The sequence below is a fragment of the Lonchura striata genome, chromosome 10 (assembly GCF_050655825.1).
Source record: "Lonchura striata isolate lonStrDom1 chromosome 10, ASM5065582v1, whole genome shotgun sequence".
Taxonomy (NCBI): domain Eukaryota; kingdom Metazoa; phylum Chordata; class Aves; order Passeriformes; family Estrildidae; genus Lonchura; species Lonchura striata.
In genome coordinates this window covers 21,131,751-21,155,564 of record NC_140712.1, presented here as the reverse complement: position 1 = coordinate 21,155,564, position 23,814 = coordinate 21,131,751, and the positions used below count along the sequence as shown (strand labels likewise).

The window sequence follows — 23,814 nt, the reverse complement described above, 5'->3', positions numbered from 1 at the left end:
CTTGAATTTTGATGTCGTGATGGTGAAAGGCACCACAGCTTTCAGGGAGACAAGAGCAGTGCTGACAGTGACAGATCCCCTGTTACATTGTGCCACCAAACAGAACGAGACACTTCAGTTCAGTTTTTCTCATAGTTCTGTTATGGTCTGGAATCAGTCCAGAATTTGATTTTTTTTTCCAATTTCCCTTTGCCCACCAGTGTTCTGGGCTGCCCTGCAGTTTCCAAGGTCATCTTGACTTTTTGGAGATCTGGAGTGTTGCCCTGAGTCTAGAAGGGCAAATTTGTGTGCGGAGGTGATTGCATTAAAACAATCTCCCTTAGAACAGCCAGCACAGAAGAGGGTACCCTACTTGGGATTTCTGCCATCCCATAAATGCTGGGTCCAAGGGGATCTTTTCCAAACACAGCCTGCCATGCAGTGTAGGAACAATAGGAAACACGCTTCTTTTAGTCTTTACACTCTTGACTATTTAATAGATGAAGATATTCAACTTTATCCTGCCTGTGGTCAAACACAGCCCTGAAGTGCTGAAGTTGGGAAGAAATTGCCATTTCCTCTAAAGTCAGTGGAAAGAGATCAAAACCACTGAGCTCTCTGTCACCTCACAGAGGCCTTCCCATGGGTGTCACAAGAGACCTCAAGCAGTTATACCAAATAGGAGACATGAAACAGGCAATCACTGTCAGTTGTTCTGGTCTCCTCTTACAGCCACTGTAGCAGAGCTGTGGCCACCAGAAGGACCCGAGCAGCCTCCTGCTGATACAACCTCAATTTCCCACCAAGCCTGAGCATTTCTGACAGCAGAGAGCATTTACCAGTGGACTGCTGAGCACATCAAGATGGATACAGTTCTCTTGTTGTTTGGATTGGGAAGTAAGTCCAGAAAAAAGAGACAAATTGGGGTCATAAAACAAATGTAGCATTTACTTTATACTGCAATTTTTTAATATCTTTCCAGTATGAAAAAGGCAGCTGGGTGTAGAGGTTTGAGTACAGAACTGAGAACTGGGAGTGAAGGGGCTTTTACAGGACTTGAACTGATGACCTAATTTTAATCCCAGTGTAACTGGAGTTATATAATTGAATATGATCATTCAATTTATTAGACTGGTCAAAACTGGGGCAGTACCAACAGGAAGTTCTGTGCTCACAACAGCTGTACCTCCTGGCCCACGTACAAGCACCCACCTGATGATGTTATGTCCTCACTGAAGATACATCTGCTGGCTATGACTGCCAAGTGACCCTCACAAATAGTGTATCCCCCTTCATATACACCTTCTGTGGGGCTGCAGTTCCAAATATCCTGCTGCACCTCCAGAGCCACCAGCAGACATCTTTTCGGGCATGAACTTGGCCAGTGACGTTCTCAGGTTGGCTTGGCCACGTGCAGTGGCTGGAAGAACAAGGCCAACACAGAGTGTCAGTAATGAAAGAAACATAGAACCCCAGGGAAAATATGAACATCAGGTTATTTGGCCAACAGCTGATTCCTTATCAATAAGCGATGTAACAGCAAAGTTGCATTAGCAGGTGCTGAGAGGCTGCTGTCACACGGAGCAGCACCAAACGTGGGTAATAACCTGGGCTTGATGCTCTGAAGCCCACAAAGCAGAACGTGCCAGACAACAATTGCTTTTTCTTTTTCTTTGTTTTTTTTTTTTTTTTCCTTTTGCTACACACGAATAAGCTGCTCAGCTCAAGAGCCTTAGCTGCCTGCCACCCCGAGAGCCCTGGGGAGCTGAGCTGTCTGGCCAGCACCAGGGCTTCAGTCAGGCCATCGCATCGCTGCCCGGCCAGAAATTACAAACGACTCTTTTTCCCATCTCATGAGAAGGAAACCCATCAAAAACTGGCTGAATATTTGATCCCACGTAAAATGAAAGGCAAACGCACTCAGCCTAGAAATAGGTTTGCTTCAGGGTGTCGGCTTTGTTCGCTCCGACCAAACTCCGTGCCCAGAGCTCCCGGCCAGGCAGCCAAGAGAACTCTGAGCGTTATTTAAAGAACTGGGGAGGTGGCGGCGGCCGGAGCCTCTCGGGGCTGAGTGAATCTCCCTGGCACAGCAGCCCGTGCTGCTCGCTCTTCTCGCAGGTCCATTCGTGTAGAGCGATGCCATCCAGTGGCTGCTCCGATCCATCACAAAGCTCCTTCCCGAGGCGCATTCCAGCAGCAGAAGTGTTTCTGCTCCTCTTCCCAGCTCAGGCATTTCACATTAAAAGGCTGTGACAGTGGCCAGCGTGATTGCTTCCAGCGTCTTTGGCGTTTTGCGTGTAAAACCCAGGTATGTTTTAAGTAGCAGCCACTTGAAAATGATTAAAAGACACTTAGGGGAAATAATATTTTACGTATGTAGCCCCAAGTACACAAATTTGTCGTCAGGACCCGGTTTTGGTGTGGGGAGGGATTGTATGAAGTCATGAGGAAAATTATGCTGATTTTTGAGATGAATGAAACTTACTCTGTCCAAAGGCCAAGAGGTACTGAGTCACTCAATGGGATGTTTTCCCTTGAGGAAAATGCCCAAGGGGAAGGATGATCAAGGGCTGGGATGGGCAGAACCTTTCTCCATCAATGTCACACTTTAAAGAGCCCCACTATTGCCAGCTACCCAAGGGCTGGACATTCCGGGGGTGGGTAGAGAGGTTTAAACATGCTCAGCTACATCCCCCCTCTGGCCATCTCCCAAAGACTCGCCATCCCACAGCAGCACAGACCATCATTCCTTAGTGAAAAGATAAAATATCAATGTTTTTCCTGTTGCACTGCCCAAGTCAGCTGTAATTGCATGGTTTGGATGATGGATCACCCCAGGCACTGTGACCTGCGGGACCTGGAGCATCCCTGGAGCTTTCCAGTGCAGGGGGTCCGAGCCTCCATTTCTCTTGGACCTTTTGCTGTTGCCAGTGATGCTCCAGCTGGGGCTGTGCCTGCTGCTGCTGCTGTGTTTTGGTGCTGCTGCTCCGTGGTACAAATTCCAATCAGGAGCAACAAAGCCCACCGGGTGCTGCTGACAACAGGTGTCTCATTAAACATCTCTCAACCTTACAGGCATTCGCATTGACAAGAACCAAACTCACACTCAATCACAGCTTAATCACAGCCAAACTCTATTAACAAGTCATACTAATTACCAACTTCTAACAATTTCTCAGGTTCAGAGGCAAAATATCCTTTCTTTATAGATGAAAACAGACTTGTGATACTCCAGCTCTGGCCATAATTAGGTCCTTTTAAACATAACGAAACTAAAATAAAAATCCAGACGGGTCCCTTTGTGATAGTGGTCCTGGAAGTACAGTTGTACAATGAGATGTTTTGTTTGTTTTAATTTTGTATCTGCTGTGTTGCCCACAAGGGTCCAATTAGCTTGTTACAGATGCTTGTATCAGTTTTATCCACTTGTCTTTTTTTTTGGTTTTTTATTTTTTTTAAGAGGGGTAACTTGTAGCACAGATTGCTGGCCTGCAGGCATCCAGAGATCAACAACCAGCTTTCTGTGATACCAAGCCCCCTGTGAAACAGACAGCTCTTACCCACAGCATTCATAATGCAGAGGGTAAAACAAATAGAGGGGAGGGAGGAGCTTGTGCTGGATTTTGGATTATCGTGGAATAATCTCACATGTTCTGAAATGGCCTGAAGGTGGCAATTCTGCCATGGCTAAGAATAACTCTGAAAATCTTTGGTTGCTATACCTTGGAAATTGAAATGTAGGTTTTATTTTTTAGTCGCTGTGCAGCAAAACAGAAAGCTCTGAAGAGGTGGCTTTGAATTGTACATGTCACTGTTTACTCCTGTCCCCTGGCATGCTCAGCACATGTGCAATTCCATGCTAACCTGGACACTTTCCTCCATTGTGTGGCTGTGTTGAGTGCCCAGGCACTTGAGAACTCACTTGTATAATCGATACACTCACAAAAGGGAACATATAAATAACGGGAAGAATCTGACTTGAGCTGACACTGCAGGGATCACAGTGAGGGCTAATGCCTCATCCTTAACTCATGCTACTGCTGGAGAGAAAAAAACCACACACAACATTGAGTTAAGGACTAACATCAGATTTCCCAGCATTTTCTAAGCAGTGTGGTTCAAGGCAGAAAGCCTCCTCTGAACACCTGTGCTGCAAAATCCAGGAGCTGCTTGTTTACCTGTTGTTGGGTTTACTCACTGTTTGCTTTTCCTTTCCTTAATTTTAAAAGGGAATTAACATCTCCCCTGGAAGAATCTAATTGAGGCAGCTCAGCAGAGACTCACCAGCTTGGGGCTGAGCATCAACAGTTCTTGGTACCTCTGGCACAGGCAGCTTTGTCCCTTCAGCGAGGTTGGCAGGATGAACACCAAATCTCTGAAACTCCTGGGAGAACCTGCATGCTCTGGGCTAGGTTGGTGCCATGTGGAATCTCAGTTTGTCTTGCTGTGAGGTTTCGTGGACCTGCAGGCACCCAAAAGAAGCTGCAGGGGGGAAGCAGTCATGGAGGAGATGGAGCAAAGCCACCCACCTTCCCTCCCCACAGGCTCCATCCCTGGCTTGCCCATGCTGTCAGAAATCAGCTGTGCCCGTGGGGTGGTGAAGTGTCACAATGGCTTCATGGACATGCAGGACAGGGCAAACTGGTGCAAAACATATTGTTACCTGGCAAAACCAGAAGGTTTAAGGTTTGGTGCTGAAAGCTTTGTCTTGCAAAAGTACCATCTTCTCCTGACAATGCCATTCTCCTCCAGCCTGATGCTGACCGGGTGCACTGAAGTGATGAGCTGCCAGAGGGTGGAGCACAGGAGGATCAGGACATTGTACAGAGCAAAACACACAGCAAAGCCTTTTCTGTATCTCTCATGCCATCAAGGTGAGTTCCTGAGGCTGTGGAACAGAAAGTAAAGGGTATTTTTGTGAAAATGCTTGTTCTCCATGTAATGTCCACTCCTGCTTAAGTAGCGGGAAGGTAAAAAGAAAGATCTTTATTTGAGAGCCACAGTAAGGCAGGATGGGAGATGAAATATCCATCTGCAGTGGAATAACCATGAGAACATTCATGCAGTGTTTCTTTGGGGAAAATGGGAGCTTTTGTCTAGCCAGAGTTTTGTTTCTCTTCATAAGAAGCAGTTTCAGACCAGAGCAGAGCACCCATTTCTCTGGCTTTTGTTTGATGAAATTTGGAAGAAAAGATTAGCAGGTGGTGGCACAGACTCCAGGAGTTCATCCTAGATCTCAGTTCCTCCAGCATGTATGATCAGCAATGACCCTTCCAAGTTCTTCCTAGTTTTTATTAGAAGAATTCCTTTCTTCTTCATGGATTATTATTATTATTCCTGTAATTAAACAAAAAACATAAAAAAACCCTCAACACCCAAAAAGAAATAAATCCAAATAATTGAAACTTTACTATTTTGCAGAGCCATCACTCTGATCAGAAACTGAAATCCTGCTTTGTGCTCCTCCAGTGTGGAAATCTGTCAGGTAAATAGAAATCACCTCGTAAAAGCCCTTAAACAGCTCTGGTTTATATTTTAATTGAGGAACAGAACATTTTGAGCACTTTTATTGGGTGGCGCCTGCTGAATGACAGATGTCTGCGGCGGAGTAATGCTGAGCACACTTTCATAAAACAGAGAATTCCTTGCTTAAAACATTTACAATTAAAGGCTTGATTGAATAACAATGAGTTCTGTGCATGGAGCTCATTTTTGCACTTGTTTGTGCACCTGAAGCAGGCTGTGATCATTCTGTAGGCTGGATACGAGGTGCCACTTGCTTTGTTCAGTGACCAAACAGTGCTCACGGGCACAGCTGGAAATGTGCCTTTGATTTTCCACCAGGATAGAGATAAGGTGCACTGTGCTGCCAGACTTGCTAACACCCTTGTTTCAGCTGCTTTGGCTTTTTCTTTTTTTTTTTCCTAAGCTACAGGTTAGTAAGTGTCCCAATTTGCCAAGAGCCAGAGATTTTAAAATGAACACTAATCCTTTGCAGCTGAGAAAGTCTTAACTAGGTTCTGCTTTACTTTTCCATCTAGCTCCTGTGACCCCTATTACTGTAATACCCGAGAACATCACCTCTGGTCGTGCACTGAGCCTCGCAGTATCTGAAGAAAGTTAGACTTGCATTAATATTATTTTCCTCTGTTCTATGTGGAGAACTGAGGCACAGCCAGGTCAAGTGATTCACCCAAAGGTGCTCTTTGAAAAGGGGTCCTAATGCTGTACACACGTGCCCAGTCTTTGGCTGGTATTGAAAATTGAGTCTTTTGATTGCAGAAATGGCTTCAAGCAAGCCCCAAACACCCAACAGCAAACCAGATGACTCGACACAAACCCCAGCCTTTTGCTCAAGCCAGCTGAGACATTGAAGTGAGAAAGGATGTTGAGTTTCATCCCTGCTGAACTGAGAAATAACGCGTGTGAACTGACATCGCTGCGGATCTGGGAAGGCTCGGAAAATCCCAACGTTGAGAGCCTGAACTTGGGAAAAACAGCCTCACTTTTCTCAGAAGAAAAGATGAATCCACGGAGTAGATCTTGCCACAGCAGAAGGAACATGTGTCACGGGAACAGCAGAGGCAAAATGTGTCATGGGAAAATCTCGATGGATTCAGCCCAGGACGCGAATATGCAGATTGAGACCAAATTAAATGCAATTGAGCAAGATAACACATATCCCAGCAATGAAGAAAACTCACAGCACACTCGCAAAAAAAGATGGAGTTTAAATCCAAGGAGGGGGTCTGAGGATGTCTAAGCAGTCCCCAGTGACTAAATTTTAGCAGGAATATGAAAATTTCCCCAAAAAAGAGTCAGGAAAGTGTTGCAGGAATCAAACAAGGAGTAACTGAAGTGCAAGGGCCCATTACTGAACTCAGTGGAAGAGGTGTAACCTGCCCCCCAACACAGCAAACAAAGCACAGATACTAAATAATAATAATAATATAGCTTTTCTGCTATTAAAAAGTCATCCTGTAGCTCACTTCTGGGATACTGTATATTTTTTTCTCTTCCTGGCCTGCTCTGCTGAAAAAGAGATTTTCAAGAGTTGCTGGTTTCCATCTCCAAAGAAGCTCAATTTCAGTTCCAGGGGAAATGAAACTCTCCACTAGCCTCATTTGTAAAATCTTTGAAGATGTGGGAATGTCCTCTGGCTGTAAGGAGAGAGAGTGTGATTCAGAGCCTGGAACAGATATATAAAGGGGTTCAATATTTAATTAAACATAATCTTCCTTGTGGCATGAGTGACTGCGCTCTTTTAGGAATAAAAGTCCTTGAATTTTATTACATTATTCTGCAATATGTGACAACACAAAACCTTTTGCAGACTATGCTGGCCCAGCACTTGCCTTCCCTGTAGCAGCGCTTGCTGCCCTGCTGCTGCCAAGAGAATATTTTGGGAGCTAATAACTTCCTACTTTTACATGAAAAACCCATCTCTCTGGGATGTCAGATTGCTCTGACACATCTCCCTGACACCTGGAAACTATGGATGCAGTCCCCACACCACAGCCTGCCCTACTCCTGCCTTAGAACCAAACACGCAATTTTTCAGCTTAAAAAAAACAGTATAGAAGGGAGAAAAAAAAAAATCATGTTTTTGGGTAGTTATTCTCTACAGAGAGCAGGTGTCCTGATCCTGCACCCACGGCTGAGCTCAGCATGAGCAAAAGGAGTTATGCTGGAAGTGTGTGCTGATAGAGGCTCTGAGGATCTGGCTTTGCAAAGGGTCAAGACAATCTCACTTAGGGCACAACTCTGTTAGTTTTGTTCTGGTTTTCTTTCTTTTTTTTTTTTTTATATATATATATAAAAGGAAAAGGACAGCATTAGCTCTTTTCTTTTCTGGAAGTGATATTCTGCTCTGTGAGAGAGACGAGAGCATGTCACTTTAAAGGGAAACAGTTCAATGCATCAGGCACAAGCCTAAGTAATTCCAAGGTCTGCAGTTGGCTGGCCCACTTTTATTTTTACATATGTAAAATGACTTCTAAAAGCACGGAGTTTTATTTCCCCAACTTCTGCCTTCCATTGTTAACTATTCATACCTGCCACCTACTCAACCATAATAATGAAAATGTAATTAACTAAGCAGGATGTATACTGCTCTAAAAAGGTACTGGGGTTTTCTAATGATAAATCCAGTCCCCTGGATCAGTGGGATGTGCTCTTGCAGCCTTGACGGTGGGCTAGCAGGTATCCTTTGCATCCTGACACAACGGCCTTGGCTGGAGCATTGGAATTCCTGGGACGTGCCCCGCTGAGAAAAGTGAGGGTTTTCAAGAAGAAGCAGCCAGGGCTGCAGACAAAGCACAGCAGTGCCGAAGCGAATCTTGCCAGGGATGCTGGGATGTGAAGCACTCCTGGGTTTCTTCCACAAGGACAACAGGAATCCTTGTGCTGTGCTCCAAGACGTCTACCAGCTCCAGCCTTCCTCCCCGCCCGCAATTAGCACTTGCAGCGCTGCAGAGGGAGATGAGCTTCGCTCTCGCTGTCCTCCTTCAGAGCTCGCTCACACCTTCCCCACCGGGTGGGAACATGTGCTGCGGGTTAGGAAATATTCTCATGGTGGAATTACATTTGCAGCAATCCCACCCCCCGCCTACTCTTTGCTTCTGGCTATCAGGCTCCGCTGCTCGTGGTGGTGGACGGGCTGGTGAGCGCCAGAGCTCAGCCACGGCGCTCGCTTCAGCCGAGCCTCAAATTTTGGGGACTCTCCTCATTCCCCCCAGAACTCTGCCTGCACAAATTGGGTAACATCCAGGGTAACTGGAGCTGGGTAAGCGCCGGCAATTTTGGAAGAGTGGGCTGAGGAGAGAAGTGGGTGTGTGTGACCATTGACCTTAATTAGAGGAGATAAAAATGTCGAAACATGATTCCTAAGAAAACCAAGGAAGGCCTCTATTGTCGAGTGTTTCCACATGGATGCCACTGAGAAGAGGTCAAGTGCTTTCTCTATACTTTAAGTAAACAGCAGATTGTGAGTTCACAGTCTGGACTGGATTTGAGCAGCCTCTGTGTTCTGCAAGATCATAATTGAGTCCTATGTACTTAAGGTTTGATATCCACTGACATTATTACTTGACAGTGCCAGGAAATACAGCAGCAATTAAGAGTTATAAAGTTTGCAAGTAAAACTGCCCCATGGCTTGCCCTCTGCTAGAATTATCTTGGGCTCCTGCTCCAAAGGAGCAGCAAGAAGGGACTTCTGTAAAAAAGAGTCTGTGCTGTTGGCTTTCTGTGATAAAGACATGCCTCCTCACATCATCATTGTCACATAAAAAATGCACAAAGCCTGCAAAATTAAATCTGCTAAATGAGCAGTGGGTCATATGTCAGGAACAGAGTGCTCTGAATCAGGCAGTTTATTTACATGCTACTGGGAAGCACATCAAGCCAAGTTAAAATGTTATGCATAAAATTCTTCTGTTCATCTTTGCAGTTATCCAGACTGAAAGCTAAGAAGACTGAATGTGGTGGGTTTGTCCCAAAACAAGCTCTATTTCCTTACCTGGAGGTGGGATGACACTGAAATCAGAAATGACAGCTGTATTTCATATCTGCAGGTCCAGCTCTACCATCACTGCCAGCAGTTATGGTGTTAGCAGGGAGCAGCAGCTTCCATCTCAGGTGAAAACCTTCCATACCCTGGAGACTCCTCCCATATTAAAGGTCTTGTTTACAGACAGGGAAACTGAGTCAAAGAGCATTGATTCAAGTCCCCAGAAATCAGTGGCAGACCATCCAGATCCCCAGCAGATCTAGTAATTTCTCCAGCTATTACAAGCAGGAAGACAGGACAGGAATGCTCTTAGGGACATAATTGAAAACAGATGAATCACTGGAAATCTTCCTGTCCATTCAGCGGGCTTCACATGATGATTTCTAATAGTCAGGACCCGAATTATTTGGGGTGCACTGCTGGGAGGAGGGAATGAGGCATGTAACTTGGGAAGCTCAGTCCTGGAGAGTTCTTTTGGAAGTGAAGCTGTAAAGCTTTATACACACCTGAAGCAAAAAGTCTTTTTTTCCCTGTCTACATCTGTCTGTGAAAAGGAAAAAGAAAAGACAGCCCATTTGTGCATGTTTTCTTGCTGCAACTCTGAATTGGAAATATCTGTCCTTGATTAAAGTGGGAAATGCAATTGCACAAGTCATTAATTATTACTGATAAACTGAAGTAGCGATGGAGCCAAATAAAAATCTCCTGCCACTACGACGGGATTCTGGAAGAAAAGGCAGACCTGGGTGCCTGCATCCTATTTTCATTTCCTTTTTTTTGGGGAGGAAATACGTGCCTGGATTGCTGGGTGTCCAGCCCTGCGTGTCCTCGGTGCACACGACAGATGCAGAGACCTGAACTTTATCCACACAGACGGCAAAAAGCAGCAGCTCCCGGTGCCTGCCACACGTGACCAGTCCCAATTATGGCTCCTTCCACATGACATCAGTATGCAGTGGAGGATCTCACTTTTTTTTTCGCCAGAGGCAAATGAATACATTATCCAGCAGCGAGGCGTGGGGCAGGCGGATGCATAACTCTGGGGTGATTTGGATTCCGTGCTCGCGTGGGGGTGTGAGCCAACCTCAGAAGTCATTTTCACTGATGCTGACACATAAGGCTTCCCTCAGAGACCTGTCTATCAAACTGCAACATGCTATGCAGAAAAATTAGATTACTCATGCTACAATAAAGAAGGAGAAGATGACAATGATAAAAAAAACAAGGGCTTCAAAATATAACAGCTGTTTATTATTTCAATAAAAATCCTGCAAACAGCAAAGTATCCCAGAGACTTTCTAAATAAATTTTTAAAAATTTATTTTACCTCTTGCAACCAATTTCAAGGAGAGCTAGTTGGAAAGACCCTATTAATTCAGATGGTGCCTCTGGAAAAACCACTACTTTATCATGATTGTCACATTACTGTACTTGTGAAATATCATCTTAAATAGTCATTATGATTTTGCTGCTGGTTTTGCTGCAGTCAGCAGTAGGATTTCCTTTGGCTTTGGTAAAAGCAGCATCAGGCCCCCTTGCTCTCTCTCTCTCTCTCTCTCTCTCTGAATTGCAAATGGGTTGTTCATGTGTCAGCTCAGCAACCAGGCAAAGTTCACTGTGCTCAGTTCAAAGCAGCAAGATGAAGCTCAGGGCATTTCCTTCACAGAATATTTGCCGAGTTCCTCAGGTCTACAAATGTGTTAAAGGGGTTTAATATGGAATCCATAAAACAAACATTATGCAGCTATGTTTGAACCCTTGTCCAATAAAATCCATTTATTTGGGGAAGAAAATACAAAGTAGCAAAACATACTTAGTAAAGAAAAGAAAAGGCTATGGGAAGCTTAGTAAAATCCTATAAATCAGGATGCTGGGCAGCTTCAGGAAGGGTGTTTTAAAATAAATCTGCAGAAGAACACACAAACAGAGAGAGACACAAAATCTGTAGCTGGAAATGGAACTGGACCAGTGCCGAGGTTAGAACATCCCAGACAGCATGGCAGGACTGGTTTTACAATATCAGATAATGGAAAGGCTTGGCCAAATACTGATTTTTCTTCTTTAGTAATAACAAACCCGTGCTGGGGCTTCTGCAGTATTTTCTCCTTGAGTTATTCCTCAGAAATGCTATTTGGGAAAGCTAATTTCAGAGTTTTAACTCCCCTTGCCCTGAACCATGTTATGGCTGCACTTCCTGCAGCTGCAAATTCTGTTTTACCTATTGTTATCCTTTTTTAAGGGGCCAGGTTTTTTGTGTTGGTTTGACTTGTGGAGTAGCTCCAGACACGGGGTTTACTTTCTTGTCTTCAATGGCTCTTCCAAATATTTCTTCCCAGAGATGGATTTTGGTTCCCATCCAAGCCCAAAGAGGACAACCATGGGCTCTCTGCTAACTGGAGCTCATGGCCTGGTGACCAGGGCAAAGAGGAGATGCAGGGTTGCGCTTTCCTGCTCCTTTTCCAACAGTGTGAACTGAACAGCAGATCAACCCTATTCCACCCTTCACCCTGCTGAGGAGTTTTTTGGGGCTTTGGGTTCTTGATACAGACAGGCGATTTCCCCATGACCACACAGAAGGGAAGCACGTGCAATTACAGGGCTCTTTAAAATTGTCAGAAGCAAATATGATCAGATCTGTTTCTTGATCTCATTACTGTCTAAAAGATTTGGCTGGCATTTTTAAATGCCATGATTTATGTTCTTCACCTTCACACAGCCCTCGGTGGTGTAAACTGAGTAACTCTATTATTCTCCAGGGCAACTCTACAGAATCCAATTGGAGAATTTTCACAGAATTGTGTCTATAAGAAAATATTAACATGGATTAAGACAAGTTGATAGATTTTAAACCAGGCTATTCAATGAGAACCAGCAAGAATAAATCAAATAACTTTGCCTAACTACAGAAAGTATTTGTAAAGCCCTGTAAGGTTTCCATTTCCTTAAGCCACCTGCCACCTCAAATGCCCCTAATCAGTCACAGATGCTGGATACCAACCTGCTAACCCTACAGCTTTGAGAGAAAATATTGCACTTTGTAAACTCATTCTTGGGTATTTCCTTAATTTTTCTTAAACTAAACTTTCATCCCTTATTTTCCACTTAAATGTAATGAGTTAAATCAACTCTGACATTTTGCCCTACTTACCCTTACAGTTCTGTTTAGCTGCTTTCCTATCTCCTTGAAAAGCCTGAAGACCTAAGGTTTGGGGGTTTTCTGGATTTTTTTTTTTATGATTATAGTATTTTTTTTTTTCACTCCACATCTCATGATTACCCTCCTGGTGTTGAGAAATCCTATTTAATGCAGAGTTACGACTGTTTCTGTAATCCACTGCCAATGGAAAAATTGATGTTTTTCTGTTCTTATGGTTATCCCCCTGATGAAGATGTACCAAACACTGAGCTTTTCTTAAGTACTGTGGAAACATTTTTTTAACCTGAAAAATAATTATTAAAAAAATCCAAACCCTAAAGCACATGACCAAAGAAGTCTACTCCTGAAGAAATAAGAAAAAATAAGAATTAAGAAACATTTTAGAGGCTTCACATGGCACCCAATGGAATCAAAGTAAAGAATTTCATAGATTAGGGAAGGTACCAAAACAGGCCCTGGTGCCAAACACCATTAGAGGCCATTCAGCTGTACTGGGGGATGGAAGTCTTGGCTCTGGAAGGAGCCATTATTCCACTTCAGCTCGTGAGGACAGGCTGGGAGTGGGAGTTGTATTGGAGGTAGGAAGCAGGCTGGATTTTATTAGTCTTCCATCATCTTTAAGAGACCCCTAAGCAGATCAGGTTTCAGCCTCTCCCTCCACTCCTGTGTCAGTCGTTGGTTGTGTTTTTGCTGGAGGATAAGTTTCATTATATTAATAAGCAGCACAAGTGGTTCCAATTGTGGAAGAACCACTCTGAGCTGTCAGAAATGATCAGAGGAGAAGTTTCAGCCTCTCCATGATCACAGCCTCTTCTTCTGGTGCCTCAACTCAGCACTTCCCCAGTGCATTTCACATTTTTAGCAGCCACAACAAGAATAAAAGGTACCTCTACATTTCAGCTAGGGGAGGTTATTTTAAGGAATTTTATTCCCTGATCGTGGTAGTACATCAGTGCTCAGAAAACAGATGCTAATGGGAATAATTGGGCTAACATCCAATCCACTGGCTGGGAGACTGGATCTAGACATGCACTTAAATTAAAATATATATCTTCAGTCTCTTACTGCAGTCAAATTCCAAACACAAACATCTTTAATCATGCCACTAAGCCAGTAAGTTTGCATTTCTTACTACTTATGATGAGATAGCGAGAAAAACTCACAGCAAAACACTCCAAAAGCTGGAACAGTTGGATCCCTATCTGAGAGTGATCCATTAATGCTCACCAGCAGTAACACTCAGAATTTGTCTCCCTCACATCATCCACTTGAAGGAAAGGGTTTTAGGTAGACAAAGTAATTTAGAATCCTTACAAGGGTGGAAATATTACTAGATTAATTAATTGTGCACATAGAAAAATGAGGCACAGAAAGTTTAAGTACATTTGAGTTCAACAAGCAAGCCAATAAAGAAGAGAAGGGTCTGAGGCACAATGCTGTACTCCAACCACTAGCAGAAAGCTGGAAGACAGGGACCCAGGGAACAGGAACACATCAGTCTCATGCTGTGCCCACCGAAGCTGCTGGGATTTGTGCAGGAACACATCTCCTGCAGCATCCACCCCCCAGGATGCAGGGTTGGGGTTTGGGTTCATGGATTTCCCACCCAAGGACTGAGATCCACACTTCCTCCCAAGAGGTTCCCACACCGCCCTGAGAGGAACGGAGAGAAGTTTAGTTTTCAAATTAGACTCACCCAGGACTAGTCAGTGAAATCTCATCTGTATTATGGAACTGAAAAAAAAGAGGGGAGAAATGTAAAAGGAAATCTTTGTAGCCAGGAGTACCTGACTCTCCCGCAGTAGGAGACGCAGGAATAGTGTTTCATGTCATGGAGATGTAGTTAAAATGCAGACGGCATATCCTTGTTCTCAGAATCTGAGAGGTGTGGTTTGTGCATGTGGACAAGCCATCGTGCCTCCCTTTGATCTATCACTTGATGTAGAGGAAGGCTTTTATGTGTTAGTCCCATATAATGGATAATTTAGTCTGAAACCATTATGAAAAGTATTACATTTTGGGTACATATGCTTCAATTATTCTTGAAAGTACACAGGAATATTTTATGACATGCACACAGATTTCAAGTAAAAAAAAAAAAAGAAAAAGGAAATAAACCTAGATTTTTTGTTTACCATCCAAACAAATTTGTTCTTCTGAGGCAAGTCTGCATGCATTTTAAAAAATTCTGCCATTTTCTGATTTTTTAAAGGTAGGTTGTAAACAATATGCTTGAACATAATATAGAAAGTGACAGAACCATAATTCATTAAAATTATCAGTGGTCAAAGAATCATAGAATGGTTTGAGTTGGAAGGAACCTTAAAGATCATCTATTTCCAACCTTCTGCTAAGGGCATGGATATCTTCCTGGTTGTCCCAGATTGCTCCAAGCCCCGTCCAACCTTGTCTTGGACACTTCCAGGGATGGAGCAGCCATAGCTTCTCTGTGCCAGGTCCTCACCACCCTCGCAGGGAAGAAATTCTTCCTAATATCCAATCTAAACCTACTCTCTGTCTCTGACTGAAATATCTAATCCTATTAACGAGTGGGCCAGAGGAAGACCTGACCCATGAATCCATGGACTTGCTGACATGACATGAGACTGTGACAGTGCTGGAGTATCCCTTTTCCCATAGGAACAATACTAGCTGGGCATTTTAACAATGATTTTTGAGAGAGGAGGGTCTCTCTGTTTATTTTGTTCTGCAGACATGCTTGCAGTGACAGATCCTGGAGATGGCCACAGCTGGACACCAGCCAGAGGTGAATGCTGACAGCAGCATCACTGATGGCCTCCTGCAGGTACCTTTGTGCCCTTTCCCTATTTCTACATGAAGCATCCTCAAATAAGATTTTTTTTTCAATCAGGAAAATCATCTTAGCTTGTATTCCTTCTGTTTTCTTCTAGTGAATAAAATTATGATCAGCAGTGCCCAGGCTGAGCTGACCCAAGCTGTCCCCAGCCCCTCTGCTGAACTTACCTGGGATGAAAGGTGTGGAATGGCAGGCACAGAGTGGAATGACAGGCACAGAGTGCCAGAGCTGGCACAGAGGCTTCTTCTGCAGGCATCTTGCTGGCTGTTTTAAGGTCTTCTTCCTCTAAGTGGCCCCACGCTGGGTGATTGAACACTTGCTAGAATCTGTTCTACCTTTTATTGTAATGATTTCTTACAGAGCTCCGACTTTCCAAACTCTGAACTTTCAAGAGTACTGCCTGGATGTCAGAGCCCTTTTTGTCAGAAAGACCAGAGCTTTCTGGAGTGATGGGCCCAGTACTACAGAATCCCTTTGGAAAGCCACAGCTCTTAACCCTTCACTGGGAAAGACTGAACTGGATTTTTTTGAGGAGGCTGCCACATCCCTGGGATTTGTAGTGGCAGGGATTCAAAAGGCATCCAGGCAGATCTTCCACTGGTATGAGCTGCCAGAGGGTCACACTGAGTTGTACCCATCCATGACCTGGCTTACAGGTTTGTATTAGCTTAAAACAAATAGGTGCAGACTGTCTCATATGCAACTTCTGCTCAGAAAGCAGGAAGCAATTTGGGAAGGGGAAGAGGGTGTCCCAGAAAGGAGTAATCCAACCCACACACACTTAGTCTGGGAGTCCTGAACTGCTGAAGCAAACTGCACTCCTGCCATGCAGCACAAGAGACTTTTGGACTTTTTACACCAATAGAAAGAAATCTCCTCTCAGCACCATAATGGGCTCACAAATGCTAAAATATTTAGATATTCAACTATCTACTATGAAATCTGCTCCTCACACTCTTGCAAAGCTCGAGGTTCTGCCCTCCTTTAAAATGCAGTGATGTTGTCCTGTCCCTACATCCTAAAACCAAATCCACAGCCCAAACTCTACAGCTCACAGCAAAAACAACCAATCTACATAGCCTCAGAAAATCACTGATGCTTTAGGAGGCCTAGAAAAAAGTACAAGAGGAAAGTTTTTCTGTATTTGAGGGAAGGTTGTCAGGACAGTAATATAGTACTGTGAGTAGTGGAGACTGGGAGATTTATGTGCCAATTCTGTGTATGATTTATTTAGATGAATTGTTCTGTGTCAATATGTAAAAATCCAATAAATATAACTCCCTATACAAAGGGTTGCTCCAATCCCAATGTTACAGTGGAGAGTTTTGGCAGAAAGTCAGGATGTGCATTAAAAACACACTTTTTGAGAAGTCTAATAAATAAAAGCTCTGAAATATAGTTTCCCACTGGGAAAGGCATTTTAAATCATTTTGATAAAGAACTTAAATTAGCCCTTAAAAGGAGGGGGAAACTAGGTCCCTGTAACTAATTATTTATAGCTATTTTGAATATAAGAGTTCAAGAAAGCTGGTCTCCATCCCCCATTTTCTACCACAATAAGTGGGAAAGAAAAAGCCATTCTCCTCTCTTCCCCAACCAAATTAAAAGTGTTAGGAGGGTGAGGAGTAAAACAAAGCTAAAATAGAAAACAGGCATCTGAACCAGGAAGTTTTATATTTTCTGCCAAAATAAAAGATGTGAGCAAGGGATGGATCTTCAGTTCTCCTCTGCCTTACTTGAGAGAACTGGGCTAACTCACTCCAACATCCTAAAGAGGGAATATACTATATTTGTTAAACACCAGTGGGAATGTTTTTAGAAGGGAATAAACATCTGAATAGCCCCAGTCTCTCTGAAAGTCAAAGCAATTTAGAGAACGCACAGCAGTCAGAATTGCTGGGGACTTCAGCTTCCAAATCACTTTGGTGCTTCTGAGTCTGTTACCCAAAAGCACAGCTGGCATTGTGCCTCGGAGGCTCTGCAGGCTGAGGACCTGCTGGCACCCCCAGCAAAAGCTGTGGGGCTGGGGGTGCTGCTGTGGAGTGGCTGGGGCTGGATCCAGCGCTGGAGCTCCCTCCCAGCACCGCAGCTCCAGTTTGCGAGGCAGGAGGTCGGCACGGGAAGGCTGAGGATGAGAGGCTGATGCTCAAAAGCACAGTGCCTGTGCTGGAGTTTCCTGCTGCTGTGGTTGTACCTGTCAGGCTTCCCACCGAGGTTATGAGCTATTCATCTTGGACAGAAAGCAGATTTGCCCTCTCATTCTCAGCAGATTGATTCTCCCCCCAGCTCCCTTCTCTTGCCGAGCGTGGGCGTCTCCCAAGACTCTGCAAAAGGAGTTGTTCATTCTCCTCTGCTCCACCAGGAGTGTTTCCCTCTGAGCCCGAGTTCATTCCTCTCTTTAAATCTGACATTCACACCTGTTTTGTTGCAGGGCTCAGTAAGGTTTTCTACAGAAGTTGCAGACCCAGGAGGTCACTAAGAGGTGGGACTTTGATAAAGAAGAGAAATATGTGCCTTGGGAAAAAAGGGAGAGGCTCTTTGGATCCAGAGTTTAACAGAGCCTTCATTTGGCCTGGCTGTATGGCCAGAACTTCATGGGAGACACCAACACACCTTTCACTTATGAGGACCAAGTCTTTTAGTGTCTTCCAAGACACACTTCCATGCCAGATGAGACTTCCAGACCTCTCTGACAGCCTACAGTCCTCTAGAACCACCACCAGAACATCCACACGTGTCCTCTGAGGTCAGAAATAGCAGAAGAGCTCAACCACAGAGCATCAGTGCCCACTCTTTGTACCCAAAGCCAACACAGAAATATGTGGCCAGGCTTTCAAAAGAGCTCAACAGCTTGAGGGCTTTGTTGAACATCTGTCTGTAAACACAACAGTGGGAACTGCAGGATGCAGCTCTGGAAATCTGGCCCAGGCTGGGACTGCTCAAAAAACTGGCCATGAGCCTCTCTATAAAAATGCTGTCCTACACGACCCCAGGAGAAAACGAGAGAGACCAATAGCACAAAAAGCAAAGGTGCTGCAACTGCAGATAGCAGTTTTCTCCCAGTTCAAACTAGATTTCAGACTTCTCCCAATCCACCAAAAATAAAAGTTCCTGGACACTGAAAGCCCAAAAGACAAGGCAAGAAAAAGAAGTGGAAATTTGAATTTAAATTGAAACTTAAGCATTAAAAAAATTACAAAACATTTGTTGCTGTCACGAAAACTTAAACTCGGGCTTCTGACATTTTAAACTTAATAACCAAAACCATCAGCCATAATGATTTCTCCATCTGATTCAGCATTAATATTCAGACAAACGCCAGAGGCTGTCACTTCCCATATTAAGGCAATCCACATTCGTTTGCATCCAGAGCACCTATGGATGTTGTTTGTCTAATGAAAAAAACGTAATTTTTAAGCTGAAATGAAGGAAAGAGGTGGAATAAGACAGCTGAGTGTCTTTTGAAAAAACATCAAAATGCATTTTCTTTTCAATGCCTGAAAAAGATCTGATTATTGAGGGATCCTTTCCTCTTCACTTCATTATCATTACACCCTCAGTGCTGGGTTATCTAATTACTCATCTAGAGCTGGAAACTTCATTTCCATGCATTAGGGTGTGAGAGGGCTGCCTTGTCTGGCTCAGCAGCCAGAACTCAAAGAACAGCTGTAGAGAGCAGAGTCAGGACTGCAGCACAAGAGGAAATCCTCAGCAGAATTCAAGTGCTTTATGTCTGTCATAAACACACTTCCAGATCAAATTAAAGGAATTTCTTTTAACTCTATTCACAATCTCCAAATATGCTGCTCAACGAGCTGCCTGAGATCTTAGTCATCCTAAGAAATGAATCATATTTCCCCTGTCATCTGCCTGTTTTCTGCTGACTGCTAATTCATGGTATGTTGATTTTAATACTCTGTTAACACATTATATTTTCATGCTAAGCCAGGAAAGCTTTTCTTGCTGAAAAATCATGCCCCGTCCTCATTCCTCACAATGCTCAGTTTTGTTCCTTCTCACTTATTTAGAATGATTGATCAACACAATTTAATCAGCTTTAAATGGTTCAGGGAATTGTTCCATACTGTTGTACCACCTACAATTTTTTTTTTACCTGCATTTAGCACCACAACACAAATTCTGCTTATTAGACTTTTGTGTTTGCCTAGTGATGCAAGATTTTAAAATACCAAATCATTCTTGGGCTGAGACATTGGGGTACAAAAGAACTATGTTACAGAGATTTTGGAAATCAACTGCTCATAGAAATAATTCATTATCTAGATGGAAAAATATAAAACAAAGAGACTTATAAGGACAGGAGTATTTATTATCACTGATTTAAAACAGGTCAAGACTTTTAAAAACACCTGTGAACATCTATGCTGTTACAGATGGTGATTAAAATTTATAATGAATTAGATAATAAATATTTTCCTTGCTTCATTTCAAAAGTCATTACTGGTGAGTGAGGTCTCTCATTGGACTAGCACAAAACTGCTCTTGGCAAAAATCTAAGTACAAAACACAAAGGCTTCACATTTCACATGCTTATAAAACTTAATTCTCCCCAATAACACCACTAATTTGGCTTAATGATTATACATAAATATTTTTGGTGTGTAATGAGACCAAAACTTTGCTTTTATTTAAATGTTTCTAACAGGCATGAGATCTTTATAACTTCCAAATAAAGTAGTTATGTTTAAACAGAAACCATTGAAACATACAATAAATTTGCAAAACTTTGAGAACTTTTCTATTCATGCCAAAATTTTCAAAAAACAAGAACAAAGAATATTTAATTTCTAGGAAATGGGTATATAAATGCATTTTTCCATTTTATTCAAACCTTAGTGAATTGTTCTGCAAAAATATTTCAGTGGGTTTTCTTCACTTGCAGAGACTTGGTCTATCATGTACTGGCTGCAAATATGGTGCTGGTGACTTATCAACTTTGTTTCTGAGTATTTCTCAGAGGAAATACATTCATAAAACTTACCTTTTAAGTAAGATGAACATTTAAAATATGGATTTTCTTAATAGAAAAAAGGTAGAGTAAGAGATGCAACTCAGTAAATTACTGTACCAAGCACAAAAGTATTTAAGATTAAAAGAACCACAAGAAAAGATAAAGTCATTAGCACAAAAATTAATAAGTAATTTAAATTTCAATGTATAATTAAAAAGTATACATACACATACTTATATTTTTAAAAGTCCTTATGTGTACAATATATATATTTCCTCCATTCTGGTGTGAACAACATACAAATGTAAAAGTATGGCTTGTTCTGTGTGGTACAATATATGTATAAAAGGCAAATTTGGGTCAGGGAATGAAAAAATGTATCTGGGTTCCAAATGAAGCTGTGCCAGGTCATCTCCCCCCCAAACTATAGGTTTGGGGAGATTCTTTTTCATATCTTAGGAAACTACAGACTGGGTGCAAAAATCTGTTTGCATGGATACATGAAGTATATAAAAGAAATGAATTGCACTGGTAATTTACCACTAATACATACAATCGAGTAACATCCAACGTGAAATCTGAGGAAGCTGAGAAAATAAACCTCCTTATATAGTGCATTATACAAGTAACACATAATACATAAAAACCCCAATTTAGGTTTTACCCACTAATGTAAATGGTAACATAAACCTACTATTGAGAGTAGTTTACTCTACAATTTTGGCTGAGCAATGCACTGATGGTAACTCACTCTCTTACCACTGAGCTGCAGTTTATTAAACATTTCGTATCTGAGACATGAATAGAGTGGGGGATTAAATTAGAGGATCACTTACTGCTAAGACTAACACTTCAGTCAATGCATGATTTTGTCCATTCAACACACCTTACAAAGAACAGACCTAATTCTGCTTTCAATTACTGGGGTGCAACTTTGACTGAAGTCAACAGATGTTGCACCTCAGTAACTGTTAGCAGGACTGCACACTGAATAAAAGCTTGGGAGAAAAACTCTCTGATGGAAACATTTTTGATGGAAACCTGATTTTTCAAATAAGGAAAAGTTTAGTAGTCAGTGTGTTTTTCAGAAAAAAAAAAAAAACCATAAAACAACACCTTACTTTCATCAGATATTTTCCTGCTGAAATCTTGAAATATTTAGGATTTTTCTTTTAATTACAGGTCAGGATTGGTTTTTTTGAGGAAAGAAGGAAAGAAGGAAAGAAGGAAAAAAAGAAAGAAGGAAAGAAGTAAAGAAGGAAAGAAGGAAGTCAAATCATTTGATGTGTCACTGAAACAAACTATCTCTGGTTCAAAAGACAAAGCCATACTGAGAGTGCCAAGAAATGGAGACATGAAGTGAAGTGAGAGGATGGAAAGCTGGCAGTCCTCTGAAAGTTCCTTACAAATTCTTAGGATAATATTTTAATTGTTTATATAGAAGGGCCAGATCTAGAGAGGTCCATGGCTCTCAACATGGTGTGTGGAAGGAATTCTTAAACAGGAATGAACCAAATCATGGTCTGGGCACTTGGTGGTGGCTTTGTTACTTGGCCACCAACACCCCAGTGCTTGACAGAAACACTACTGCAGTACTTCAGCTCTCATGCACTGGACAGAACACTCCACAAGGCAGGGAAATTAAGCCTCCACAAATTCAGCAATTTCCCAGGGTGTAAATCCAAGCAGGGGTCTCAGGAAGCAAGATGTGTGAAATAAGACAGGTGTCTGTCCCTGACCGAGGCAGGCTGGAAGTGTTTAGTGCATTCCATAAGTGTTGCCTCGTGTGCTTCAGAGAGCTGCTGGGAGAGGAAGAAAAGCAGAGGGAAAACAACTGCTCTGCTCCCAGCAGCACAGAACCTCCTGCAAGGTCAGCCTGGTGCTTTGGGCCATAAAGGAGAAACATGAGTGGGACCATAAACTTCACTTTCATGGGGAGTCCGAGGAGTCCTGTGAAGTCAACAGGACTGTTTTGAGGATGAAGAATCACCCACATCAAATAAAAAATTCAGGATTGGGCCATAAAGCATGCAAAATATATTGTATCATGAAATGCAAGTCAGCGCTGCGATGATACAACCATTACTCATGTGTGTGCTGGACATCCCTGCTCTAGGAACAAACAAATCTTCCATGCTTGGGAAAGATTATTGAAAACAGAACCCCTGTGAAGGATAGTTGGGGCTGGATTTGGACAGTTTAGCTTCTTTCCACCTAAGAGATCTGGGAGGTTATTTGGGATAGCTGCTGTTCCTCTGTCTCCCTGCTCGAGCCATGTGTGATGGCACAATCTGCCCTGGCCCTGGCAGGGGCTGTGTCACCAGGACATGGCAGACAGGAGGAAGATGTGACAGAGCCCTAGACCAAACATGGCTTTTGGTGTGTCAGGAATGGGGCATTAGGCTATTTATTACCTAAGGCTGGACAGTGAATCAAGAGCATTACGCTGAAGGTTTTAGTTGTGTATTAGGATTTCTGGGAAAAAGGAATATTATTTGTTAATTTCTACTCCCTTCCTAGCCAAAAGCCTCTGAGAAGAGATCCCATAATGTTTTAGGCATTGTGAAATATATATAAAAAGAGTCACCACTGCACAGACCTTGCCTGCTATTTTAAGGCAGGCTACTGAAGCGAGGGTGGGTGAGACAGACTGTGAAAGGGGGGAGGAAGGGAAGGAGAAAGGTTAAATAGCAGTAGAAAACATGGCTAGAAAGGACTATTTGCACAACTGATGGTTTGAGCTGTTAGATTATGCTGACAGTGTATTAATCATATGTTACAGCCATATGCACACACACACTGGTAAATTTATATTTGTCTGCCTATAAATGAACATTAGATGTAAATATATGTAAATTATTGACTATTTTGCATCATGTTAATAGGATAAATATATTAAATATTTTAACTATAAAAGACTTTCCACATTACACCATTGCAAGAAATTGCAAATATATGAGTGTGGGAGATGAGCTTATGGCCTGCACCAGCTCCAAAGATTAGACTTGAAATCCCAGATTGTCCACAGACTCTTTCTGCAACTTAGCAAAAACTGAGATTCTTAAAATATTCCTGTCTCTTTTTTCCATTACTTTCCTTTTTTTTTTTTGTTCTTTTTCTTTTCCTTTTGCCATATGCTGCCCTGATGACACTGCCTCTGGGAGGGGGCGTTTGGCCGATTTCCTTGACGGCGCTGAAAAGTCCCTTTGCATCCACCTCTCCCATCCTGTTGCTCCAACTCCTGCTCTGCTCACTGCAGGGTTTTGTCCAACCACCTCTCCTACCCCTCCTTGAAGGCTTGTGTGCTCAGCTTACATCCAGTCTCATCAGGATGTCTTTTTGATTTAAGCTCTTGTCTTCCCCCCGCTAGGCCTAATACC

The 23,814-nt window shown here is 42.8% G+C and overlaps 2 long non-coding RNA genes across 2 annotated transcripts; one reads left to right on the top strand and one right to left on the bottom strand.

Moving 5' to 3' along the window:
• Positions 1-1,360: 1,360 nt before the first annotated feature.
• Positions 1,361-4,385, bottom strand: LOC146766552 (uncharacterized). The gene is made up of 2 exons (XR_014957682.1): positions 4,264-4,385; positions 1,361-1,399 (listed from the first exon to the last, which is right to left on the bottom strand). It is a non-coding gene; the product is annotated as an uncharacterized LOC146766552 (long non-coding RNA).
• Positions 4,386-4,731: 346 nt separating this feature from the next.
• Positions 4,732-8,622, top strand: LOC146766551 (uncharacterized). The gene is made up of 3 exons (XR_014957681.1): positions 4,732-4,853; positions 5,401-5,464; positions 6,262-8,622. It is a non-coding gene; the product is annotated as an uncharacterized LOC146766551 (long non-coding RNA).
• The last annotated feature ends 15,192 nt before the right edge of the window (positions 8,623-23,814 follow it).